The 20,468-nt window shown below is 42.4% G+C and overlaps 1 protein-coding gene across 16 annotated transcripts in view; it reads right to left on the bottom strand.

Moving 5' to 3' along the window:
* ADCYAP1R1 (ADCYAP receptor type I) overlaps nt 1–18,097 on the bottom strand; it is a 135,509-nt gene extending 117,412 nt beyond the window's left edge. For 8 of the 16 annotated variants that reach the window (XM_060280936.2, XM_060280938.2, XM_060280940.2 and 5 more), the window contains exon 1: nt 17,503–18,097. The gene's annotated coding sequence lies outside the window, so the exon portion shown is untranslated. Of the gene's footprint in view, nt 1–17,002; nt 17,101–17,502 lie in introns of those variants that run through there. The other 8 variants (XM_060280937.2, XM_088654490.1, XM_088654495.1 and 5 more) reach the window with 1 other exon arrangement.
* Nucleotides 18,098–20,468: the final 2,371 nt, after the last annotated feature.

Here is a 20,468-nt window from a genome sequence, read left to right as displayed (position 1 = left end):
ATCAAAATTTGGAGACTAAATTAATAGAAAATGTGGGTGAAAAAATAATTTTATTAGGGGATCAAAATGGAGTGACAGCACCAGAGCTAGATCGATCAGTTAAAACCGGGAAAAAAAAACAAATGAAATTACCAAATACTTTCTTCAAGCTAATAGAAACTTTTGGTTTAGAGGATGCATGGAGAAGTAAAAATCCATTTCAAAGAGAATATACCTTCTTTTCTTATCCGAAAAATTCAGCAGGAAGAATAGACACCATCTGGGTAACAAAAGAACTGACCTTAAAAATCTTTAAAGCCGAAATTCAACCAAAAACGCTTTCAGACCACAACGCAGTTATGGTCTGGCTAAAAGGGAATAGGGAAGCTCCAACAAGATGGAGGCTAAATGAATTTCTCCTAAAAAATGAACAGATTATACAAAAAGCAAAAGAAACACTAAAAGAATATTTTAAACTTAACATGTCAGAAGAAGTGGATATAGAAACTGTTTGGGATGCCAGCAAGGCTGTATTAAGAGGGTACTTCATACAACAAAACACAATTCAGAGAAAAGAAAAAGAAAAAAAGAAACAAGAGGTAATAGAACAAATTAGAAAAAATGAAAAGGACCTTTATAATAAACCAGATAGCGTAGAGTTAAAGAGAAACATCAAATTACTCCAATCCCAATATTCAATGTTATTAAGTGAGGAAATGGAGTGGAAACTAAAACTAATGAAACAAAGATATTTTGAAGGAGCTAATAAGCCTGGAAAGATCTTGGCATGGCAACTGAAAAAAAAAGAGAATGAAAGAATAATAAATAAATTAAAAAATAATGGGGAAATTATAAATGACCCTAAAGAAATTGAAAAATGCTTTGGTGAATTCTGTAATGAATTATATAAGGAAGAGAAAGAAACTTTAGAAGAGATAAGACATTATCTAGAGCAAAATGGGCTCCCAAAACTAAAAAAAGAACAGAGAGAAATACTAAACGCCCCAATTACTACACGGGAAATTCAAATGGCTATAAAAAATACAAAAGTAGGAAAATCTCCAGGCCCAGATGGTTTGTCATCACTTTATTATAAAAAATTAGAGGAGGTATTGATAGAGCCTTTGAAAAATGTAATGAATAACATACAACAAAAAGGGAAAATGCCAAACTCTTGGAAAGAAAGCTATATTACAATTATACCTAAACAAGGGAAATATATTTTAGATATTTCTAATTATAGACCTATAGCTCTTCTAAATAATGACTACAAGCTGTATACGAGTATACTGGCAGAGAGGACCAAAAAGGTCCTCAATGAATTAATACACAGGGACCAATCAGGCTTCTTACCAGGGAGACATATCTATAATAACACAAGAAATATAATCAATATATTGGAATATTTAGATTTGCGGATAGAGAAACCGGCTGCCTTAATGGCGGTCGATGCCGAAAAGGCCTTCGACAGGGTCTCCTGGAAATTTATGAAAGAATTAATGCACCATATGGAATTTGGAGAACAGTACAATAACAACATCAAAGCAATATATACAAAACAAACAGCAAAAATCATAATAAACGGAAGGGTGTCTCAAAAATGCGAAATTAACAAAGGAGTAAGACAGGGGTGTCCACTATCCCCACTAATTTTTATATTAGCCCTGGAAGTATTATGTCAAAAATAAGAAATGAAGAAGAGATTAAAGGGATAATTTTAGGGAAAAATAAATATAAGATTAAATCATTCGCAGATGACATTATAATTACTACGGAACAGCCTAAAGAAAGCTTGAATAAAGTATTAGAAGTAATGAAAGAGTATGGGAAAGTCTCGGGATTTAAATTAAATTTAGGAAAAACAAAGCTATTAGTTAAAAATTTATCAAAGGAAGAACAATTGAATATAGAAAAAGCAACAAATTTAAAGATATATTCGAAAATAAAATATCTGGGGATCTGGATCACTCCAAAAAACTTAAACCTATTTGAAGATAATTATCGGAAAACTTGGGGGGAAATAAAAAAGGATTTAGAACTGTGGAATAGACTTCACCTCTCCTTTCTGGGGCGCATATCTGCAATTAAATTAAATGTGTTACCAAAATTACTCTTCTTATTTCAAACAATTCCAATCATACGAAAATTAGAATTTTTAGATAATTGGCAAAAAGAATTATCAAGATTTATATGGTCCGGGAAAAGACCCAGACTAAAGCATAAAGTATTAATCGATACTAAGGAAAGGGGGGGGTTCGGGCTCCCGGATCTAAAAATTTATTTTGAGGCGGTGTGCTTCATATGGTTAAAGGAATGGTTCATTCTGAAAAATACAGAACTTTTAGATTTGGAGGGGCATGACACCCGATTCGGGTGGCATGCCTACCTAAATTATGAGAAATGCAAGTCCCACACAGGATTTAATAATCATATAATAAGATATCCTTTCTAAAAACATGGGGGAAATATAAAAAATACTTAGAACCAAAAACCCCAAAATGGATATCCCCAACGGAAGCAACAGCGGTCAAGAAAAGAAACATGAACGGATGCTGGACAACATATAACAACATACTAATAGAAAAGGATGAGCAAATAACAATTAAAAAATATGAAGAAGTTAAAAAATATTTCACAACATGGTTGGAGTACCATCAAATTTATAATTTATTCATAAAGGATAAGAAATTAGGATTCGAGAAAAAACCATCAAAATTAGAAGTCAACTTAATAAATAATAATAACAAAATTATATCAAAAATGTACAAATTATTACTGGATTACCACGTAATGGAGGAGGCTGTAAAAAGCAATATGATAAAGTGGGCGCAAGATATTGGGCGACCCATTATGTTGGCAGACTGGGAACAACTATGGAGGGTTAACATGAATTTTACAGCGAGTTATACTATTAAAGAAAACATGCTCAAAGTCCAGCATCGGTGGTACTTGACCCCTTATAGACTATCAAAAATATATAAAAATGCATCAAGCACCTGTTGGAGGTGTGGGGCAAACAAGGGTGACCTTTTTCACATGTGGTGGGCCTGCCAAAAGATCAAAACATTTTGGAACCAAATCTATGAGGAAATTAAGAAAATGCTAGGAACAACCTTTGTTAAGAAGCCGGAAGCGTTTATTTTAAGTATAATTGGAAACGAAATTCCAACGGCAATGAAAGAACTATTTTTATATGCAACCGCAGCCGCTAGGTTATTGATAGCAAAAAGCTGGAAGGAGACTGAAGCCCCCACTTTGACGGATTGGCAGAGTAAATTACAAGAATTGGCAGAAATGGCCCTATTAACAAACAACCTGAAAGGCAAATCGCAAAAAAACTTCTCAGAAAATTGGATAAAATATAAATTATACGTTCAAAACTATACTAAAGGTGCACTGAATTTGGTAATAATTGATTAAACAGAAAGAAGGGGGAAAGAAAAATTGAATTTATATATATGGTTTTTGATGCATGAAGAAAAATGAACGTATTAGACATGTATAATAGAGAAATATACTGGGTGTAGTACGTTCGCATAAGTTTAAGAATACATTAGAAAATGGCAGGAAGGAGTTAACATTTATAGTTTCGATGATTCTTATTGATTTTTCTCTCTCTCTTCTTGTTCTGAAATTGTTGTATATATATATAACATACATATTGTACGATATGGAAAGAGGGTAACAGAGGGGAGGGAGGGATGATGGTAAGGGAAGGTTTAGAAAGAAAGAGGGGAGGGGGGAGGGGGAAGGGGTATTTTTTTTATTCGCATAGATATGCATAGATATAGGCAATGGTCATGATTTATAAGATTGGATGTTTTTGTCTTACACTGTTGCCGTCTATGCCTCTGTTCTATGTTATGTTTTAAATTGATTAATAAACTTGCTTTTTTAAATTTAAAAAAAAAAAGAGATAACAGGGTATAGTGCGCAGGAAGAGGCTGTGGCAGAGAACAGTCCAGAATCAGAGGAAGAAGCGGAGGCTGGTGAGGAAGACAGCCAAGAGACAGAGTAGAGGCAGGCTGCTGAAGAAGCCAGGGGTGGGTCTTTCCCTCCTGCTGTGATCAGCTCCCCTCCTCCCTTGTCTCACAGAACATGCAGAGGAATGAAGAGGGTGGAGCAAAGAGAGACTAGATGAAGGAGTATTTGGCTGCTGCGGAAGGAACTGGGGTGTGAAGCCTTAGAGAGAAGTGGGAAGGTGAGGACCTTCAGTCCTCCTAACTGTCTCCTTCGGGCAAGACCAAAATGGGAAGAGTTGCTGTGATCACTAGGTCTGTGTTCTTTGGTTTCTTGGAACAAGGAGTTACCTTCACTGACACTGGGCTCTTGATTCCCGAACTACTCTTGACTCTGACTTCTGACAGAGGGGGTCTCTTCCAACTTTCCCCCCAGGTGTCAGCACTCCTGGTCTTCCTTATGAAGTGGAACCGACACTCTCTTGGACTCTTCAAAGCTGTATTATACCATTTGAGAAGAGGCAATACTGAGAGCCAGTGTGGTGTAGTGGTTAAGAGCGGTAGACTCGTAATCTGAGGAACCGGGTTTGAGTCTCCGCTCCTCCACATGCAGCTGTTGGGTGACCTTGGGCTAGTCACACTTCTTTGAAGTCTCTCAGCCCCACCCACCTCACAGGGTGTCTGTTGTGGGGGAGGAAGGGAAAGGAGAATGTTAGCCGCTTTGAGACTCCTTCGGGTAGTGATAAAGCGGGATTTAAAATACAAACTCTTCTCCTTCTTCTTCTTCTTCTTCTTCTTCTTCTTCTTCTTCTTCTTCTTCTTCTTCTTCTTCTTCTTCTTCTTCTTCTTCTTCTTCTTCTTCCCCCAGAGGATCATGGGAAGCATCATTTGTTAAGGGTGCAGAGAGCAGCTGTGATCCACACCACATGATTCCTTGGGGAGACTGGTGACCCTTTTCCAAGTTGTGTGTGTGTGTGTAATTCATTATTTAATACCCCACCCGTCTGGCTGGGTTTCCCCAGCCACTCTGGGCAGCTCCCAACAGAATATTAAAAACACGATCAAACATCAAACATTAAAAAACTTCCCTGAACAGGGCTGCCCTCAGGTGTCTTCTAAAAGTTAGATAGTTGTTTATTTCCTTGACATCTGATGGGAGGGCGTTCCACAGGGCGGGCTCTCTGCATTATACTGAGGTAGCGTGTGCACAAAAATACATTTATTACTACAAATGACACACATTCTTTGCAAGGATGTGTATGTTAGGCAAAATTACATAAACCATGTGTATCTCGGGGGAAATTTGCGCAAAAATGCTGATGAATTTTCATTAGCTTCCCCCCCCAAAAAAATCCACAACTGATGTAGAAATAGGAAGAATGAGAAAACAGGAACTGAGAGAGATCAGCCTTGACAGAACAGCCCATCCCTAACTCTGAGCAACTTCCTTTTTTCCGCTTTACTGAAAAAGGAGCAATTGGGAGTTGTACACACTCCAAGCTCCACCATTCAAGCCCGATCTGGGGTGCTCTATTTTTAAATACGCTGATCATGTCAGCTGCTGCAAACAGATGTTCTTGGCTTCTTGCATAAACATAGGGTTGAAGAGGACACACACCCAGTTATCAGCACACTTGTCTTATCTCATTTTGGATTCACAAGGTGCACCCTGAAAGAAAGACAATTGCAGTATAACAGCGGGTGGGGAAGTAACTTCCGACATCTACTGTAGGGAACTTCAAGGAAATGACTAGGACTGTTACGGTAAGTTGGTGTGCAAAGCCTGTGAGTGGCTTAGCTCAGTGGCAGAGCACCTGCTTGGCATGCAGAAGGTCTCGGATTCAATCCCTGGCATTTCAAGGCAGGGCTGGAAGAGACTCCTGTCTGAAACCCCACAGAGCCACTGCCTAACCATGTCAACAGTTCTGGGCTAGATGGGTCAAAGTTTGGGCTCGGTATAAGGCCGCTTCTTACATTCTTGTGACCTAAAAAGAGATGGAAGATTTGATCTAAAGGAGAGAACGGGAAGCCGGTTTCCTTCCCATATCTTTTTGTTCTAATAGCCAACGTCAGCTGCAAGCGAATTCTACCTTGTCCACCTTGATAGGGATTTGGAGAACTGAAATAATACTCTCCAACATTTATCCAGTGAAAATAGGAATGTCCTATTCCATACATAGTGATGTATGGAAGTGAGAGCTGGACCATAAAGAAGGCTGATCGCCAAAGAATTTATGCTTTTGAATTATGGTGCTGGAGGAGACTCTTGAGAGTCCTATGGACTGCAAGAAGATCAAACCTATCAGTTCTGAAGGAAATCAGCCCTGAGTGCTCACTGGAAGGACAGATCCTGAAGCTGAGGCTCCAATACTTTGGCCACCTGATGAGAAGAGAAGGACTCCCTGGAAAAGACCCTGATGTTGGGAAAGATGGAGGGCACTAGGAGAAGGGGATGACAGAGAACAAGATGTTTGGACATTGTTCTCAAAGCCACCAACATGAGCTTGACCAAACTGTGGGAGGCAGTGGAAGACAGGAGTGCCTGGTGTGGTCTGGTCCATGGGGTCATGAAGAGTTGGACACGACTAAACAACAACATTCAACAACAACAATCAGAAGGCATCCAAAGGCATAGAAGACATTTGAAGACAACCTACCGGTAGAAGACATCTGAAGGCAGCCCTGTTTAGGGAAGTTTTTAATGTTTGATGTTTGATCGTGTTTTTAATATTCTGTTAGGAGTTTCCCAGAGTGGCTGGGGAAACGCAGGCAGATGGGTGGGGTATAAATAATGAATTACACACACACACACACACCCCTTGGAAAAGGGTCACCAGTCTCCCCAAGGAATATTCTGTTGGGAGCCGCCCAGAGTGGCTGGGGAAACACAACCAGATGTGTGGGGTATAAATAATAAATTATTATTATATTATTATAACAACAATACCATCCCACCCATCTGACTAGGTCCCTCCAGCCACTCTGGGCAGCATCCAACATATATATAAACATATTAAAACATTTTTTTTAACTTCTGTATACAGGCCTGCCTTCAGAAGTCTTCTGAAGGTTGCATAGTTACTTATCTCCTTGACTTAGGGGCCGCAAAACTCCATCCCCTCCAACATTTATCTGATAAAAATAGGGATGTCCTAAGGAAAAGCGGGACATTAGGGGATCAAATCAGAAAGCAGGATGTCTTCTGTTAATCCAGGATGGTCCCTGGAACATAGAGACACTTGGAGAGTCTGCTGTAATATTGGAGAGGATATCTGAAAATCAATCATTTCATTTTACAGTGGAAGAGCCATAGTCCCGTGGAAGAGAATCCAGCAACCCAATGGAAGATTCAACCCCTGGCATTTCCATGCCTGAAACCCCAGAAAAGCACTGACAGTCAGTGTAGGCATCACTGAGCCAGATGGACCAATGAGCTGACATAGTAGAAGGCAGCTTCCTATACAGTGGTACCTTGGTTCTCAAACTTAATCTGTTCCAAAACCAAAGCGTTCCAAAACCAAGGTGCGCTTTCCCATTAAAAAGTAATGCAAAATGGATTAATCCGTTCCAGACTTTTAAAAACAACCGCTAAAACAGCAATTTAACACGAATTTTACTATCTAACGAGACCACTGATCCATAAAATGAAAGCAATAATCAATGTACTCTACTATAATATAAATAAGACAGTACAGTGGACGCTCAGGTTGCAAACATGATCCATGCTGGAGGCACGTTCGCAATCCGCAGTGTTAGCAACCCACGTCTGAGTGTCTGTGTACGCGCGGGTCACAATTTGGTGTTTCTGTGCATGCGCGTGCGCCGAAACCCGGAAGCAACCTGTTCCAGTACTTCCGGGTTCGGCATGGAGTGCAACCCGAAAAGACACAACCTGAAGCAGGTATGACTGTATTGTAGGTGTGTGGGTTTTTTGTTTGTTTGTTTTTTAATCTTTAATCTTGCCTGCACTGATGATAGTCATTGTTTGGATGGAGGGCTTTTATCCATTTCCACAGTCACACAATCAATCAATCAGCAGCTGGACTGGGTTCCACACAGTCACAAAACCAAATTAACTGAAGAAGCCTAAAAAAAAAGCAAAATAAATAGCAAAAACAAAAGCGCCAAACTTAATCCGATCCAGAAATCCGTTTTACTTACGAAATGTTCGAAAACCAAGGTGCAGCTTCTGATTGGTGCAGGTGCCCCGGAAACAATAGCCGGCAGCCGCATCGGACGTTCGGCTCCCAACAAAACATTCGAAAACCGAAACACTTAATTCTGAGTTTCCGGCGTTTGAGAGCCAAGGTACTTGACTCCGTTCTTCTCACTCCATACATATCATTTGCTATTATTTATTGCAATTGCATCTCGCCTTTTTCTCCAATGGGCTCATGGTTCATCCCCCCTCCACAGCTAATCCCCACAACAGCCCTGTGAGGTAGGTTAGGCTGAGAGGCAGCGACTGACTCCAAGGTCATTCAATGACCTTGGATATCGAATTAATGTGCCATGAATTGCTACTGAGGTTTTCTGGATGATGATGGTGATGATTATTATTATTATTATTATTATTATTATTATTATTATTATTATTATTATTATCTTCCTCAGTGGGTGTAGAAACTGCTGTTCTGAATAATGTTTTTAATAGGATAGCGGGCACTGGGTAGCAGCCCCCTAAATGTTTGGGAACCACAACCCTAAGCCCCACTGACTCTCAGAGAAGAAACAGGCTTCTTCTGCTAAAAGCTTTGGAGAGTCGCGGTATCTTTCATTTCCCGTGCCTTTGTGTTTCTGTTAGAAACGAGATCTTTGCATCCTACAGGCTCCTGTTATCAGACCCCCTCCTTTGGGAACTGTCTCATCGAGATCGAGAGGAGCTCTCCAAAACAGGCAGCAAACAAATCAGGCTCTGCGATTCCCCTTTACTCTGAAGCAACCCCACTTAAACCAGCGCGGAAAGGGGTCACGGACTCAGAGAAGCAGGCACAACATGTCTGGAAGATGCTCTTTGAACGGTGACAGAGGAGGCAGGCAGACAAGCTGCGAAGGGTGTATCAAAATTCAAAAGGGGCCTCCAATAAATTGAAATAATTTTGGAAGGGTGAGGTTTTTTAAAAAATCCAAGGCTAACTAGCTGAAAGACGGACAGAGAGATAGACATTAAGCAGTACCTCTGAGGGTCATCAAAGGCTGCCTGATTGGACTCTGTCACCTGTCTTGAAAACACTTCACTGGGTGGCAGTAAGCTATCTAGTCCTATTCAGAATCTTACTACAGTATTCGCATATAATGCCTAAAATGGGTGGAGGATTCAAGTCCCTAAAAGAACGCCTTCATCAATATCAATCATCTGAGACCCTATTATTAGCAGGTCAGGCTTCTTGATGGTGCCATTACTAGGGGCTGACATTGATTGATTGATTGATTGATTGATTGATTGATTGATTGCCTTTTCCCTGGACTGGGACTGAAGGCGGCTTACACAAATGAAGACAGGACAGATAAAATGCAGAAAGCTTAAAACAAACAAAAGATATCTGTTTGTTTAAATAATAATAATTAAATGTAACAGAGTTTAAGCAAAATTTTAAAATACAGATAATAAAAACAATAAAATAGCACGGCACTATTTAAAGCCCTTTCCTTAAAAAAACAAAAAAACAAAAATCAGTTCCCAGAATAAAGCAGTCTTCACCTGACGGTGGAAGAACCCAAGAAGGAAGCCAGTCTAGCTTCTCTGGGGAGGGAATCATAGAATCATAGAATCATAGAGTTGGAAGAGACCACAAGGGCCATCCAGTCCAACCCCCTGCCAAGCAGGAAACACCATCAAAGCATTCCTGACAGATGGCTGTCAAGCCTCTGCTTAAAGACCTCCAAAGAAGGAGACTCCACCACACTCCTTGGCAGCAAATTCCACTGCCGAACAGCTCTTACTGTCAGGAAGTTCTTCCTAATGTTTAGGTGGAATTTTCTTTCTTGTAGTTTGAATCCGTTGCTCCTTGTCCGCTTCTCTGGAGCAGCAGAAAACAACCTTTCTCCCTCCTCTATATGACATCCTTTTATATATTTGAACATGGTTATCATATCACCCCTTAACCTTCTCTTCTCCAGGCTAAACATACCCAGCTCCCTAAGCCGTTCCTCATAAGGCATCGTTTCCAGGCCTTTGACCATTTTGGTTGCCCTCTTCTGGACACGTTCCAGCTTATCAGTATCCTTCTTGAACTGTGGTGCCCAGAACTGGACACAGTACTCCAAGTGAGGTCTGACCAGAGCAGAATACAGTGGTACTATTACTTCCCTTGATCTAGATGCTATACTCCTATTGATGCAGCCCAGAATTGCATTGGCTTTTTTAGCTGCTGCATCACACTGTTGACTCATGCAAGTTTGTGGTCTACCAAGACTCCTAGGTCCTTTTCACATGTACTGCTCTCAAGCCAGGTGTCTCCCATCCTGTATTTGTGCCTTTCATTTTTTTTTGCCCAAGTGTAGTACTTTACATTTCTCCTTGTTAAAATTCATCTTGTTTGCTTTGGCCTAGTTGTCTAATCTGTTAAGGTCATTTTGAAGTGTGATACTGTCCTCTGGGGTGTTAGCCACCCCTCCCAATTTGGTGTCGTCTGCAAACTTGCTCAGGATGCCCTCAAGCCCATCATCCAAGTCATTGATAAAGATGTTGAACAAGACTGGGCCCAAGACAGAACCCTGTGGCACCCCACTAGTCACTTCTCTCCAGGATGAGGAGGAGCCATTGATGAGCACCCTTTGGGTTCGGTCAGTCAGCCAGTTCGAAATCCACTGAATGGTAGCATTGTCTAGCCCACATTTTACCAGCTTCTTTACAAGAATATCATGGGGCACCTTGTCAAAGGCCTTGCTGAAATCAAGATAGGGAGTTCCACAGTGTGGGAACAGCCACAAATCTGGGCCCTTTCTCTGGTCCCCACCAAGCATGCCTGTGAGGCAGGACTGAGAGAAGGCCCACTGAAGATCTCAGATCCCAGGCAGATTCATATAGGAGAAGATCCATGGCAGGGTCTTCTTGGTGGTGATTCTCCCGTCGTGGAATGCCCTCCCCAGAGAGGTGCATTTGTCCCCTTCGTTCAGGAGGAAGGTAAAACCATCTCTGTCTACCCAGGAACTTGGCTCTAGCGCCACCTACTGCTGGTCTCTCCACCTTCTACCCCAGGGTCTCCAAACTAAGGCCCAGGGGCCGGATGCAGCCCAATCACCTTCTAAATCCGGCCCGCGGACAGTCCGGGAATCAGCATGTTTTTACATGAATAGAATGTGTCCTTTTATTTAAAATGCATCTCTGGGTTATTTGTGGGGCCTGCCTGGTGTTTTTACATGAGTAGAATGTGTCCTTTTATTTAAAATGCATCTCTGGGTTATTTGTGGGGCATAGGAATTCGTTCATTTTTTTTTCCAAAATATAGTCCGGCCCCCCACAAGGTCTGAGGGACAGTGGACCGGCCCCCTGCTGAAAAAGTTTGCTGACCCCTGTTCTACCCTAATAATGTACACTGCTCAATTCACCGCTGAATAGTTTAAGTGAGAGATCCTTTAGGAAGAGGCCGCCAGTCACGCTAACACCCTGCTCTCAAGAAACGTTGTGGTCCGAGTCGCATGAAAGACTTATGATATAATCCCCATGAACGGAACAATCAAAATAAGGCAAGCTGAAGTCTTCCGCTGACCCACAAAGGCGGTCAAGTTGGTTTTGCGGCAGGAGTGAGCTGTTGCTTATTATCACTATATATTAAAAAGGTAAAGGAACCCAGGATGGTTAAGCCCAGTCAAAGGTGACTATGGGGTTGCGGCGCTCATCTCGCTTTCAGGCAAAGGGAGCCGGAGTTTGTCCACAGACAACTTTCCATGTGGTCAGCATGACTAAACTGCTTCTGGCACAACAGAACACCATGACAGAAACCAGAGCACACAGAAACGCCGTTTACCTTCCGGCTGCAGCAGTACCTATTTATCTACTTGCACTGGCATGCTTTTGAACTGCTAGGTTGGCAGGAGCTGGGACAGAGCAATGGGAGCTCACCCCGTCGCGGGGTTTCGAACCGCCCACCTTCTGATTGGTAAGCCCACCCTTTACCTTTATTCTCTCTATCCTCAAGGAACATTAGGAGAACCCCGCTGATGGCAAACAGAAGGAGAAGACACTTCTGTTTCCGGGGCTCCATGACAAAGGAAGAAACTCCCATTTCTTAACCCCCACATTTAAGTGGAAATATCGAAGTATTACTGTCCGTTAAGCAGCATACGAGGGGTTGGGGAACCCTCACTTTTAGACTTGCAGTAACACCTAGCAGTTCAAAAGCACTTCAGAGTGCAAGTAGATAAATAGGAACCTCTCCAGCGGAAAGGTAAACGGCGTTTCTGTGCGCTGCTCTGTTTTCGCCAGAAGCGGCTTAGTCATGCTGGCCACATGACCCGGAAAAACTGTCTGCGGACAAACGTTGGCTCCCTTGGCCTATAGAGCAAGATGAGCGCCACAACCTCAGAGTCGTCCGCGACTGGACCTAACGGTCAGGGGTCCCTTTACCTTTTAACACACACACACACACACAAGCTTCTTCTTTTTCTTATTTGCACTTCATCATATACTAGGTTTGGAACCTTAGAGACAGTCACTTACGGAGGTTGTGAATCAAACACTTGTGGTGCTGCAAAAGCCTCTTTAGAGGGTGGGCCCTCCTGAACAATCAGAACATAAGGAGAGCCTGATGGATCGGGCCAATGGTCCATCTATTCTAGCATCCTGTTCTCACAGGGGATGACCAGATGCTTCAATAGGAAACCAGCAAGCAGGACTCAAGCACAAGAGCACTCTCCCCTAGGGCTTCCGGCAACTGGTAGCAATCCTGGCTCCAACTGTGGAAGCAGAGCCTTCTCGGTAGTGGCACCCACCCTGTGGAATGCCCTCCCACTAGAGGTCAAAGAGAACAACAATTACCAGACCTTTAGAAGGCATCTCAAGGCAGCCCTGTTTAGGGAAGCTTTTAATGTTTGATGGATTACTGTATTTTAGTGTTTTGTTGGAAGCCGCCCAGAGTGGCTGGGGGAACCCGGCCAGATGGGCGGGGTATAAATAAATTATTATTATTATTATTATTATTATTATTATTATTATTATTATTATTATTATAGCACAGCCATTGCAACTAGGTACCAGCGATAGCCATTTCCTTGGTGAATTTGCCCAATCCTCTTTTAAAGCCTCACAATTTGGTGGCTGTCACTGCCTCCCTTTGGAATGAGCTCTGTAGTTTAACTATGAATTGCATAAATAAGTATTTTCTTCAAAACTTATTTACACATTTTAATTTATCTTAATGCTGCCAACATTTTCAAGTGTACACAATTTCCCCCATATATTCAATAATCATTTCCCAATCTTCTCTAAACGTATGTTCTTCTTGTTCTTTTATTCTATATATTAGATCCGCAAATTGCACATATTCCATCAGTTTAAGTTGTCATTCTTCTTTAGTTGGGATTTATCACATTTTCCATTAGTAGCATACATAAATAACCGTTTTTTGACACCTGGGAATTTCCATCTGAATTATCCCCAACAAAAAAGGACTCTGTTTTTTTTTTTTGGAAGAGTGCTTTTAAACTTTTTTTTTTCAATTCATTGTAAATTATTTCCCAATACTCTTTTACCGGTCCACCACATATGAAAGATTGTTCCCTCGACCTCATTGCATCTCCAGCACTTATCTGATTCAGCCTTATACAAATCTTCTTTGAGTTAAATACCATTTGCAAATCATGGATGTAATAATGGAATACTGAATGGTTTAGTTTATGAAAACTATGCAGAGATTTATGTTATGCAAAATGAACCATGGAAAGAGAAGAAGGGAAGTCGTTGATATATCTTAAGGTTGTTTAAATGAATATACTAAAATGTAAAACAGAAAGTTTAATAAAAAATTATGGCAGGGGAAAAGAAGTATTTTCTTTTCTCTGTCCCAAATCTTCCTAAATTCAGTGGGAAGGGTTGTGGAGAGGCATGGAAAAGGACAGGAATGTTTTCTTCCCTGAACATCATCCTTAAATTGACTTCCACCCAAGCCTGATTTGGGATGATTCCCTACGACCCCAACCCAGATCGATTCTGAAGACTCTTAGTGCCCCCAACCTTCTTGTGAGGCTTTTCACTTCTGCAGCAAAGAGGATGGAATGGGGAACTTTCCTTCTGTGAACTTTGGGGCAGATCCACACCACACAATTGAAGCTCATTCAGCAGCACACATGTAAATTGCGAAAAGTCCTGGGAACTGTAGTTTGATACGGTTGCTAGGAGTTGTAGCTCTGTGAGGGCGAAACTACAGTTCCCAGAATTCTTTGGGGGAATAAATGTGACAATATGGCATGTATCTGCCCTTACTTGAGTTAAGCCATTCTGAGGTCCATAATGTTTAGTATATAATACCCAGAGAATTTAAATCAGGCTGGGGGCTGGCTATGGTCCTTTGGGCCTCTCTACGTGGCCCCTGAGACTGCCCAGTTCACACGCCTCACCCTACTGGAACGTGTCCTTGATCAGTGATAATGCCTCTTTGTTTTGAGGAGCATTGAAATTAATGGGCACGGCCGACTTTCAATTCATTTCAATAGGTCTACTCTGAGTAAAATTTAGTTGCTACTTGCTTATCCTTGATAACCCCCCCTTTTTATATTATAAATAAATAAATTTATTGCCTTTCAATTTGCTACTTTGCACAATATGTTTTTGCCGACCTTGAATTTACAGAAGGGCATAAATGTTTACTACGGTTATCTGAGCCTGGTGCACAGGTTTGTGGGTGAGCATTCCAAAGACGCGGCTGGTTTAAGAATATTCTTGTTGGTTCCATTTTTTTTAATGTTCTGGCTGCATGTTGCCCAATTAAACCAGTGTGTGGTTAAGAGAAATGCAAATCTGTTCTGCAAAAAAAACCCACAATTGGGGTATTTGCTTATTTAGAGTGTTTGCTCTTCAGTCAAAAAAGCAGTTTTGCATCCCAGCAATTAAAACAAGACAGTCTTACAATCAAAAAGTCATGGCAGAAATGGAAAACAGAGACAGGGAGGGAAGAAGTTGGGGAAAGCAAAACCAGCACCAATCTTGAAAGTTATAGTATTAGCTCTTATATTGGCCATATGCGTTACAGCTAAAGGAGCGATGTCTGCACTTGGCAAATGAAGGCATTTTCAGGTAACAGGATGACTTGGGTTTGCTGAAAACTGGGAGAAATTGTGACGCACACGCAAAGACACACACACACACACAGATACACACACTATTCAGGTGGATGGGTGGAAGTTTTGTATTTAATACAAAATATCTGATCCGATAAGGAATGGAATTGGGCCATCACATTTCATTTCTTGGTTTTGTCTCTCTGATACGTTTTATGCTTTATTTCATTTAAATAGCAACCCTGTGCCTTGTGGCTTTCCCCATTTTATCCTTTGGTGGCGTGTGAGGGTTGTGAATGGTTACACAGCCTTGCTGTCTGAAAAGCAGATATCTGTGTTTGAACACAAAAGCACTCTGGAACATGGTGTTCCGTTTTCCGATGGGTCGCCTTCTTCTCCAGAGTTTTCCAGAGAAGTCTGGCTGGCCAGTGTGAGAAATGGGATTGTAAACTAGCAGGACCTCTGGCCTGATCCAGCAAGCCACTCCTTATACGCTGAACCTGGGGAATCCAGGGTTCAAATCCCCACTCAGCCATGTAATGCACTGGCTGACCTTGGGCCAGTCACAGTCTTTCGACTTAAGCTACCTCGCAAGGTTGGTGTGACTGGGGGGAAATGGGAAGAGGCCTGCATACGCCACCTTGAGCTCCTTAAAGGAAAGGAGGAGTCAAAATGCAATAAAGAAATAACCTCACTTTTCAACAAGCCCACATTTAATTCCCAGCATAAAAATAAAGCAAAACTTATGTCTCCCACTGTTGTGCTCAGGTGAGAGTTTTTGTGAGCTCCCATACCTAATTATATAGAGAGAGGCTTCCCAAAGCCATAGACTGAGCATTTGCTGGGGGATAATAATATTGTTCTGTGGTCATGCATGGTGTGGTCTTCCATACAGACTTCGGGTTCAAGATGACACAAAAAAAGATAAATATTAGAATCGTTCTACTTAGAAGAGCATCAGGTGCAAGTGGAGTTTCAGACCTAAGACCTTCTTAAGCAAAAAAAAACCCTAGGACATCTTTGCAAAAAGGTTCCCTTACTCCCTTATTTATTTAAACTGGAGCTGCATAATATGGTTAGTTGCATTTATTCATCGCTTTTTCCCCAAGGAAAATGTCTGGAAGCACCTTACAAATCCACAATAGGCCAAACCAGCCTTGACCATCATTTTCAAACCAAAAGCGTTGGAAACATCGGAACCAGCTGCCCAAACGGCAATGTGCGGAAGCGCATAAAACACGCACACGAAAACACACACGGATCCATCCATTCGGAGGAAAGTTTAACCCTTTCATCCTCAGAGGGATTCCTCCTCCTCCTCCAAATTATTTTTAGAAAATAAACCTACTCGTCTCAAGGAGAATCGCTGCGTTTAATTCCCAGCCCCCAATAAACCTCGCTGGATCCACAAGCCCTTTTAGCAACGTCCATTTGTTTTCAAAAGCAATGGAATTACTTAATCGGAAGAGGTTTGAATGCAATCTTCATCTCGCAGCGAAGTCAATGTCACAACTCCCATTTCCTTTGACTGGCTCTGCCTTCCACGCAGCCCCTTCTAAACACCCAACCCTGTGGCGGTCTAAAATCCCTAGAAACCAACGGCTTAACCGGTTTGTGAATCGCATTATTTGTTACCACCTATCAGTCTGGGGGTGTTTGTTTTGTTTTATTTGCAAATTACCAGCCATGTTGCATCGAAAGGAGACGTGAGCTACATACCAACACGCTGTCCTGGGAGCCTGGCTCGGCTTTATCTCCTCCCCTCCACCCCCCACTAAAATCCATATATTTAGACACACTCTCATCACCCCAGTTATTATTTTTTTTAAAAGCCAAGCCCATATCACCTCTCCATCCCGGCATGGTTCTTGCGGAGGTCGCCAAAGAGCGCGCCCGCGCGTTTGCGCATCTCCGTCTGCCCGTTGCCTTCGTCCTCCAGCTGTGTGTTTGTGTGTCGTTGTGCGATCTGATCCCTATGCAAGAATTTAATTCCCAGGCAGAAGTGGAAGCCCAAGCACGCCGCCGTCCTGCAGCATCGCCGCCCGCGCCGGCTCGCTGCTCGCTCTTCTCCCTCCCCCGTTTTAATTCTTGCAAACCTTTCCAGATTTTTTTTCCCCCTTCAGGCATCGACTTTGCAAGAAAAGAGATTCGTGCAAGCAACTCTCTCTCTCTCATCTTCCCTGATTCCTTAGCCTCCAACACACACACACACACACACACACACACACACACACACACACACACACACGCTCCAATCTCCTGCACACAGACTGCAGCCCAGCGGGAATGGGGTGAATTGTCTATGGATGGGGTGACCCGCAGCTTCGGGGGCGCAGGGTTGCCTTACCATTGCAGTCCCGAGGTGGAGATCCCACGATCGGCAGCTGGACGCCCTTGGATCTCCAGCCGGGGAAGGCGAACTGCAGCCTTGTCTGGAGAAGTCCTCGGCGGTGGGGGCTCCTTTAGCGAAACGAGAGAGATTTCAAAAGGGTCTTTCCTGCTGCAATGGCATCAGTGCATTGCAGTGCAAAAAAACTGTCCAGACAAGCAGAGAAAGAGATGTGTGCGCGCTCGCTATTAGTATTTTTTAAATAAACAAATCAGAAATCCACTCGGCTACGAAGGAATTAACATTCCCTCCCAGTCCTCAGCGCTGCCTAGCGCCTTGAAACGAGAGACCAGGGGTTGCCACGCCGTTGGGACGTGCCCCGCGAAGGCATTTTCCTCGCGAAAAAAATTATTTATACTGAGGGTGGTGCGCTTTGTGGGATTTTAAAACTTCTTTCCTTTGAAATGGAGTGCTTTCTAAAAATTATATCATTTGCTTGCTTCGTTGTTTGATCCCGATCCAGCAAGATGTGAAGCCGAATCCGGATTTAAGAAGACATCGCTTGGAAGGTCTCTGTGCGCAAACCGGACTGCCCGGCTCTCGCGCCTCCTGCAGAAAAATTGCCAAGCTTTCCCTCGCCCTGCAAAGGGAGGGGAGGGGGAGAGAAGGGGGGCAGGCGATGGGAAGAGGCCTGAGCCAATGGCTTGAGAGGGGTAGAGAGGGGAGAGCCAATGGGCTAGGGGGAGAGGCGTGGCCTATTCAAACCAGCTGTTTAAGCAAACTCTTGGTATCCAAAACTGCGTCCAGATTCTTTGTCTCTGAGTTAAAGGTTGCAGGGAGCTGGAAAGTGGATGGTAGGTTCATGAGGACTGGCGGCATGAAAGTCTCCTTTAACTTTGAGAAAGAGAGAATATCAATCCATCAGTTTACTGTACTAGCCAAAGGCCATGACAAATCAATACCATGCCATCAGCTTAAAATTTAACTCAAAAAACTTAAAAAAATTAACTTAAAAAAATAAAAAAATAAAATAAAATTTAACTCAAACAGCTGCAAATAAAAACAGCAGCCAAGACAACTGATAATAGCAATACGAATACAGAAACACTAATTAAATTTCAGTTTAGACCTCGGAAAACCCCTTACAATTCACAGCAATTTTATTTGGTTCCTATTATTATTATTATTATTATTATTATGCCACCAGAGCAAAAGAGCTACTTTAGGTGTCACCAAGACATTGTTGTCACACAACAGCCCCTGAACCCTTTCTATCAGGGAGAGCCTGTTTTCTTGTACCAACCGGGATTTTAGAAAGTTCCTCTTTGGATCCTTGCATAAAGGACAAGTGGGCATATAATGAGGAATATCTTCCACCTGAGGCTGAAAAAAAGAGGGTATATAACTATATATAGATATAATGGGAAGAAGAGGAGTCACCCTGTGCGGTTTATTCTTAGTGAAAATCATCAGTTCCCTTTACTCTGATGGGTCATGAAGTTTTGACTTGAGATTGCCATTCAGTCTATGAAATTCAAGTAGTGCTCTTGAACATTCAAGCGATTCCTGATCTCTATAGTTCCTTTTCTGTGCCCTGAGAGTATGACTCCGATCCAAGCAAATCATCCTTTTATAGGACTATACTTGAACTTTATAGCATTCTAGAGGTTTGCTGTGCTTTCCAAATGATAATTAAGATCAGAAGAACCCCGGAGAGCTAGTGCGGTGCAGCAATTAGAAGACCCAGGTTCAAATCTCCACTAGGCCCTGAAACTCACTGGCAAATCATAAGACAGCTACTCTCCCTCAGTTTAACCTACCCCCGCAGGGTTGTTGTGAGGATAAACTAAGGGGCAGGGAGAGAACCATCCATGTACTGTATGCCACTTTGAGTTCCTTGGAGGAAATATATGAGCAAATATTTGACTTATAATGGTTTCAGTTTTTGGAAGGCAGCAGCTCCGGCCTTCACAAACAGATAAGAAGCATAGAAAGCAAGAAACACTATATCTGAGCACCATTGTTTGCGTGGGGATCTCAGGCAAGACTTCTCATCTGCAAAGAAGCATAGAATCATAGAATCATAGAGTTGGAAGAGACCACAAGGGCCATCCAGTCCAACCCCCTGCCAAGCAGGAAACACCATCAAAACATTCCTGACAGATGGCTGTCAAGCCTCTGCTTAAAGACCTCCAAAGAAGGAGACTCCACCACACTCCTTGGCAGCAAATTCCACTGCCGAACAGCTCTTACTGTCAGGAAGTTCTTCCTAATGTTTAGGTGGAATTTTCTTTCTTGTAGTTTGAATCCGTTGCTCCGTGTCCGCTTCTCTGGAGCAGCAGAAAACAACCTTTCTCCCTCCTCTATATGACATCCTTTTATATATTTGAACATGGTTATCATATCACCCCTTAACCTTCTCTTCTCCAGGCTAAACATACCCAGCTCCCTAAGCTGTTCCTCCTAAGGCATCGTTTCCAGGCCTTTGACCATTTTGGTTGCCCTCTTCTGGACATGTTCCAGCTTATCAGTATCCTTCTTGAACTGTGGTGCCCAGAACTGGACACAATACTCCAGGTGAGGTCTGACCAGAGCAGAATACAGTGGTACTATTACTTCCCTTGATCTAGATGCTATACTCCTATTGATGCAGCCCAGAATTGCATTGGCTTTTTTAGCTGCTGCATCACACTGTTGACTCATGTCAAGTTTGTGGTCTACCAAGACTCCTAGATCCTTTTCACATGTACTGCTCTCAAGCCAGGTGTCTCCCATCCTGTACAGTATTTGTGCCTTTCATTTTTTTTGCCCAAGTGTAGTACTTTACATTTCTCCTTGTTAAAATTCATCAAGCAGGGAGGTGATTTGTAGGGGAGAAGGAAGGCTGTAGCTTAGAGCGTAAGAACATAAAAGGAGCCTGCAGGATCAGGCCAATGGCCCATCAGAGCAGCCACAAAACAAAAACCCACCACTGATCCATTCAT

This window comes from Zootoca vivipara, chromosome 11 (assembly GCF_965207765.1).
Source record: "Zootoca vivipara chromosome 11, rZooViv2.hap1.1, whole genome shotgun sequence".
NCBI classification, from domain to species: Eukaryota; Metazoa; Chordata; class Lepidosauria; order Squamata; family Lacertidae; genus Zootoca; species Zootoca vivipara.
This window is presented reverse-complemented; position numbering and strand designations above follow the sequence as displayed.